Below are 7,448 nucleotides of genomic sequence, written 5' to 3'. Positions count from 1 at the left end.
GGGAGGGGGGGCAGGAGAGATCCGTCTCGCTCCTAGCGGGAAATGGACTCAAACCCCTGTTGTTTGTATTTAAGGAGACAAATGAACGTGGAGCTTGGATTTTTAGAAGACCCCTAGGACCTTGATTTAATTTGAAAATTGAGTAATCTCAGAATTTGCCTGCAGCAATGGCCTCCTCGCAGCACACACGACCCAGCCCACAGTGTGGAGGCTTGCTGGGGGACACATCCCACCCTGCTGGCCCCGTCAGCCTGGGCAGGAGCCTGGTGCATGGCTGGGACTCTGGCAGGGCTCTTGGCGAGAGCTGCGTCACTGCCTAGGGAAATTCCCCATCGCTCCTTCCCACCGCTTGCCTGCCAGCCCCAAGGAGCCATCTCTTGCTGAGCAGAGCGCGGCCACTGCTGACCACTTCAATGTCCCCATGGTGGCCGTGGCCAGGGTGCTGGGAGTGAGGATGAGGGGAGCAGCAGGCAGTGAGTGTGTCCAGCCCGTGCTCGTGTCCCAGGGCAGTGCGGTACCAGACCCAGCAACCATCCGAGCCCAGTCAGATGGACAGCTGAGTTATCATGGACCAGAAAGCAAACAGGGGCAAAGAGAGGGGAAACCACCTCTTTCATTCATCCCATCCTGCATCCTTCAAATGACTTAATCTCAGCTTGCTCTGAGGATGCACTGATGATGATGGAGGAAGTGCCCTTCCTCCCTCCGGAGCAGGCTAGCTGTTCACCCAGATGATGGCAAAGTGGTGGTGGCTTTGGAGAGAGCTGCACAAACTGGTGTGGCTTTTCCTCCTGGGTCCAGCTGATCTCCGTTGCCCTTGTTGCTCACTTGCTCCAATGGCTGTATTTCAGCAGAAGTGCAAAGTGTAGCTGGTTTTGATGTCTTCTGTTGGTGGTTCTTGGTCAGGTCTCAAGGTCAAGGTTGTCTTGCACTTGCTGTTGTAAGGCACAGTGTGATGGAGCCATGCCTTGCTCTGTACTTGGAGCCCTTCTATGCATTTATACCAACCAGGATGGATGGTCTAAAGGGCCCACAATGGGATGAAACGCGTCCGTGGTACCTCCATCACCCCTCCACCACTGTCAGGGTGGTGGGGAGCCCTCTCTGTTTTGTGCAGACTGGGTTCATCATCGTGGCTCTCCAGCCCCTGGGCAAGGAGCTGAAGTATTCAAGCGTATCACTGGTGCTGTGACCTCCCTCTTTGGTGTTGACATTGCACTCCAAGGGCACAGTAGATGGAAAAGAGCGCACCTGAGAAATCCAGGATCCTGGTGCTGGTGCCCTGAGCCCCCGTGCTCCCGCAGCAGGAGGTTGCCTTGTTGGGCAATGTCTGGGCTCTGCTGCTGGCTTTGAAATCGTGACTGTGCCTAGGAGAGGAGCCCTTGACTCCGTTGGGTAAACGTCGTCCGCGCAACCATCCTGGTTCAGCTGTTAGCGAAGCAAACCTCTGTAAGTGGAGATGTGCCTGGAGATCGGTCCTAGGCTTGAGCAGGACTAGGAGAAACATGAGTCTGAGGGGAGGGGACGGAGGAATTGAGGCAGAGGCTGGAGAAGTCAAATTGGGACTCATTTCTCAGGGACGAGTTTGGCTGTGCTCCTTGAATCCCATTCAGGAGGGCAGATATCTGGGCCCTTCCCATTGCCCTCTATCTCAGGGCTGGTTCTCCTGACGTCCTCTGCCCATCTGGGCCTGGCAGGAGGAGGGTGAGGTTTTGCAGGATGCTGTAGGGACAGGGTGAAAGGTGTCCCCAAGGCCATGGGCTCACTTTGACCCCCGTATATCACCTGATGGCAGAGCCACTGGAGGACAGCAATCCTCCCTGCGCATACGCAGCTTCCCTGAATCAGCCCCTGAAGATGTGGAGAGCCGGTGCCAGGGATTTCTCTTTCCACCGCCAAAGCTGAAAGGGAGCCAAAGTGAATGGGGACAGCGTTTGTATTGTTGAGGTGAGATTTTTGTTTTGGGCTGGGGTGTGGGGTTTTTTTTAATTTGTTTTTGCTTTGTTTTAATATCTGCTAATTGGCCCTTGTCCTCCTCCTCGCGCACTTGAGCATCCTGCTGCAGCTCTAGCCCACATCCGGCTCGCGTTACCGGGGGAAGAATAGCCGCATTGTAACCGCCCCGACCGTGCTATAATGGGGAGCTTTGTAGCCGAGGTGTGAAAGCGGAGCCAGCTCCCCAGGACGGGACTCTCGCTGCAGTGCGAAGGCTTTTATTTCCCCTGCTGCCAGGTTTTACAGTGTCCTCTGCTGCTCCCTCAGATCCCATAAATAACAGAAACCAGGATGCTGCCCACCCTGGGTCCCTTCCAGCACCCTGACCTTTCCGGCAAAGCACTGATGTGCCTTTCCAGGATGAAGTGTTGGTGATCCTGCTCCCCGGGGACTGGCAGCCGGAGGCAGGGAGGGTGTGAGCAGCACAAGATGAGATCACCTGCCAACAGCAGTAGGGAAACTTCATCCTACTTTGCTGTGAACCTGGAGCAGACTTTCAGACGCGAATTGTGTCGTGATCCTGGAAAGAGTCTCTGGCCTGGGAAATTCTTAGTTTTCCTCCTACTTTTTTTTTTTTTTTTTTTCCTTCCCCCTCCTCCCAGAGATGTCTAGACCAAGGAGCAGCATTTATCTCCTGTGATCAGCACTGAGCATTACTGTGAAGGCATGGAAAGTTTTTCCTCCAGCCACCCTAGCAGCATGGTAGCATCCTATTCAGGCTGTGAAATCCCTGTTTGAGCTTACATCCCATATTCTTTCCCTTGATGAACAGTCAGCATTTTATTGCTGCCTACAGACTGCTTGGAGCACAGCAGTGCCTGAGAGCTCCGGTCAGTGACCCTGTTGTGTTGGGCACTGTATGGGGTGGCATCACTAGGTGCCTGGATTTGCTGGTAAGCAGAAGAGGGCTGCACCTCACCAGGTCTCTACCTCCTCTGGTAGCATTTGCCTGGACAGGAGGGAAGGTGATGGTGATGGTGGTGGTGTGCAGGCACCGTCTCCATCCTGCGAACAGGAAGGGACAGAATGTCCCCGTTGGGTGCTGTGTCCCTAGACATGGGGCTGAGCCTGTCTGTTGGTGTGACCCAGCCTGCTTCCACTCTTCTTCCTTTCCTCCTCTATTGAGAAGAAGAAAAATAAACAAGCAAACAAAGACCAGGGAAACCAGTGCAAAACCCAAAACGTACCAAATTTCCAGCTTCTAAGTCATCTCCGCTGTCTCCAGTACATCTCCTGCATGCTCATTTGTGGTTGGGGTTTTTTTATCTCCCTATATTTCCCTTTTAATTTTTCCAGAAACTGAAAGGTGCATACCAACCACAAAGAAACCTAGACTCAAAGAAACAGTTGAGCCAGATTTTCATATCCCTGTCAGCCCATGGAGAAGACCAGATATTCACAGATGAGCACCCAACACATGCCCTCTCCAGTATCCCACCTGGAAACAGCAGCCCCTGTGGTGCGTGCCGAGTCCTGCAAATGCTGATCTGAAAGGTTCCTTCATGTCCTATAATTTTCCTCTCTGGGGAAGTCAACAGAAAACCCATGGTCAGAAATAACTTCATGCTTGTCCCTCCATCAGCCAGGTCTAGCAGAGGACAAAGGAAATGTTCTTCTGTATTCTATTGCAGAGCGTCTAAGCTATAAAATGGGGCCAAATGGCCTCCCCCTGAGCACAAATAACAACAGGAGAAAGATCCATATGCAATCGAGTGTAGGATGAATGTGCTTAGCTGATCATTCGTTTCCCTAATATTTTTTTTATGAATAGGCTTAACTTATGGTAAGATGGGACTTTATGGTCCTGTAAGTCTTGCTCGTGTCAAAACAAATGAACTAGCCATCCTGTGGGGGAACTATCAATCCAATATATGTGTGTGTATGGGTGTGGAGAGTCAGACCTATTATACCTTTAAGAGCAAATTAGATGCTGTTCCTATGATTCATAATGCTATATATCTAACGGCATGACTCGTCATCTAGAAAATAAACGTTTTGAGCCAGTTTCTCATCTCATAAATTTCCCCTCTGGCACTGAAGGACATAAACTAAATGGGCTGACTCACAGGGAAACAATACAATTTGGATACTTTTAAATGAAAGATAAAATTGTCTTAGGGCACAGAGGGGCGTTGAGATCCTGGGGAGTGGTTGGCGAGCACAGGACAGCACGTCGGGGGCTGCTCTGCCATCCTCAGCAGGCTGGGCTGCTCCTGGGAAGCCCTTCATGTTCGCAGAGCCTCTTGGGTTTTCCCAGCTTGGTAGCTTGGTGTGACCACCATGGCAAAGCATGGGATGTGGAGATGGTCATGTTGGAGATGATTGTGTTGGAGGTTGTCTTCTTGTGGTCCGTGCTGTCTCCTGGCAGGGAGGAGAGCGTTTGCTGCGCGTTTCCAAGCATGACAGCAGGGAAGGACAGGCAATATGGAGGTGCCCGCCCCAAGGCAGGAGGGGAGGGTGGTCCTCAGCCACCACAGACCATGGAGGTTGCTGTGCATTCCCACCTGAAGCTCTCCCAAAGGCTACAGCTGCCCATGGGATGCATCTTGGCACCTTCGCTGCATCCTTTGTCCGTTGCTCTTGGTCTTCCTCTGCTGTTGGGCTCCTGGTTTGGGTGGCAGCTGCCGTTCCCCTGGGTTTGTGCGAGCAGTCTCGTACCTCCTGGGCTACACCCGGAAGGAGAGGTTTTCACATGGTTGCCAGCTGTGGAGGAGTGCATGGCTGCAGCATGCCTTTGGGGCCAGGCTGGTTAAAGCTATCGCCTTTGCAGGGGAAGGCAACTTCAACTGGTGACCTCTGCCAGGACCTGAGAGCAGCCAGAGCCTGGAGCAGGCTGGAGGAGGTGAGGGAAGGAAGGGTGGGCTGTGCGTGAACTGCAGCAAAAGCTGTACCTGGCTTCAGGGCAGGGAGGACCACAGAGTCCTCAAAGCTCACGAAGACCCTCCATTTGTCACGAAGTTTCTGTGGAGCAACTGCATATCCCCATAGAAGGTGTAGAGCCTCCGAAAGCAATGGTGAACATCTTTTTGTGCGGGGAGCTTCATCCCTTCTTTCTGCACGAGCTTACCCATTTCCCCCCCATCAGTTCTCTGTTGCCACTTCCCCACCCTTTAACATGTGCTTCCCGGCACCAACGGGAAAATCCTAGAAACCACTGACTCGAAATCCCACTGGGAAGTGAGGGAAGGTGAGTCCTGGCTGCCCGGCCAGCCCAGCCTGGCCCTGACCTCAGCCGGCTGCTGGAAACAGGACGGAGGCAGCAGCCAGCACTGGGGGCTAGCCGTACGGCCAGTAACCCGGTTAGTGCGCGTAGGTACGCTTGCCTTAATGAGAGCAATTGGAGGACGCATCGATTAGCTAATCTTGTTTGTGTGAAGGTTGACACAAGGCAGATGGCGGCTGGGTACCTGCAGGATCTAATTAAAATGTATGCGAGGCTGGGCAGGCAGAGCAGAGGGGATTGCTCATCCAGCCTTGCACTTGCCAGCGGAAAAAAGAAAACAGAAGGAATTGACTATTGGATTTGGCTAAAGGGCATGGATGGGGCGAGTGGGATTTCATCCCTGGGTTGGGAATGTGCAGGGAGGAGCTGGGTTAGGGGCCGGGGAGGGAGCGTGCAGAGAAGTGGGGGTCGGGGCTGGGGAGGGGGTGACAGCAGAGCGATGCCATCAGTGTGACAGTGCAGCTCTTCCAGGGAACACCCGACATCTGTCTGCACCCAAAGTGCATGGCCGTGCACACATGTACCCAAAACACGCGTATTTATCCTGCTTCCTAGGCAGAGCACACACTTCCCCATCCATCTACGTGCATCATTTTCTGTTTCTATCCTGCACAGACCCGCCACTCTCTGCAGAAGTGTGTCTGCACCCGTTTATCCATGTGTCAGATCAACTCCTCACTGTCTTCCCTGCTCTCCAATTACTTTGTGATGCCCTTTCCAGCCCAGCGCTTCCATTACATTGTAAAGAACAAAGTGAAATAACGTCACACTTTCTCTTTCACATGTTTTTTCCTTCCCTTTTTTTTTTTTTTCTTTTTTCTTTTCCTTCTGGAACAGTCCCATTTTGTAAATGCCTGGAAGCAGAAAATGTTTCAGACGCGAGAGCCTCGAGGCGCCTTGTTAAAGGTGCTGGGGGTGTTTGGGGAGAGCGACAAAACCCTGGACAATGGGAGCCCTGACGTCAGGCTCTATTTATACCTCCTCTTTTCAGAAACCTCCCCGGGATGGCGCTTTTCCTAGAGTTTTCTGCTAAATAACGCAGCCACTGGAGCCATCCCTGTCCTTCTCAAAGGGCACGTTTTTATCTTTAAGGCGTAACCTGGCAGTGCGGGTGGTATCGCCAGGGCCAGGCATCCGTAGGCGGCTTTGAATAGGCGGAATAGTTCTGCTGCGAGCTGGGCTGCGCCGAGGCTGGCAGTGAGGCTCCTGTACGTGGATGTGGACCCGTGAAGGCATTTCAACCTCAAAATGTGCCCTTTGAAAGGTCAAAAGCATTACAAAGAGGTTTGTTTTTGCGGATGAAGTTTTGGTGTTCTGATTGTTCTAGCAGGGCGTTGTGGCTTCACAGGGTCAAGTTGAACGTTGGCCGTGTGTGTACAGGGAGAGATGCCTTCTTCCAAGCTGGAGGTTTAATTAGGCACGACAGGCAAAGGGTAGCAGGAGAAACCACCGTAAAGCCGCGCACTCTGAACTACAGCAGGGTATGGAGCAAGGGATGCCCACTCCTGCAGTGTGGGGACCGACACTGAGTGCCCCGAGCTGTGGGATGAGCACAGGGAAGACACAGTGGGGTTAGACTTGGAGGGCTTTGGGAATTCAGTCAAAGCGTTTCAGCCTCAGAGCCCAGCAGATGAACAGCTGTTGTTCTGGGGGTCCATTGGCATCATGAGGAGCGGTTGGGAGGGCTCCTGGTTGGGCTGGGGACAGCCTGCGGAAGGGGAGACTGCTCACCTAGGGAACACCTTGCAAGTATTTTACAGGATTTTATTTTTTTCTTCCAGGAGCTGCTATTTTGCTTGCAAGTATTCCTTATGTGAGTGAATAAAGCAGCAGTTTGCTTGCAGGAGAGCAGCTCATATGAATAGCAAACCTATAAGAAGGATGGAAGCTGTCTGTGTGTCTGTGTTGTTGAGGATGTAGGAATTACTTTATTCTTAATGAGGACAAAACAGCTATGGGATGGGCATGTGGAAGGGAAGGGTTTCATTGTGCACAGCAGCAGTGTAAAGGTGTCCAGTGTCACAAAAAGGCTTGCATTTGCGTTTCTTCAGGCAGCTCAGTCCTCCATCACGGGAGATCCCCTCTGTAGGATCACACAGACATGCCCCAACCCCATACCAAAAGCAGCACCCAGGAATGAACCAGCATCGCTCGATATGCGGGAGCTAAAGCATGGGGAGATGAAGGGACTTGCCCAGGGCCACGCAAAGAGTCTGTGGCAGAGCTGGGG

At 52.6% G+C, this 7,448-nt stretch overlaps 1 protein-coding gene across 1 annotated transcript in view; it reads left to right on the top strand.

The window, feature by feature from the left end:
* Positions 1 to 7,448, top strand: part of LOC104157454 (astrotactin-2-like) — a gene marked incomplete at its 3' end in the record, with an annotated part of 14,665 nt that overhangs the window by 5,578 nt on the left and 1,639 nt on the right. The window lies entirely within an intron of this gene.

Source organism: Cariama cristata, unplaced genomic scaffold (genome assembly GCF_000690535.1).
Source record: "Cariama cristata isolate BGI_N322 unplaced genomic scaffold, ASM69053v1 scaffold23472, whole genome shotgun sequence".
Lineage (NCBI taxonomy): Eukaryota > Metazoa > Chordata > Aves > Cariamiformes > Cariamidae > Cariama > Cariama cristata.
The sequence above is the reverse complement of the archived record's forward strand: the minus strand, read 5'-3'. Positions and strand labels throughout refer to the sequence as shown.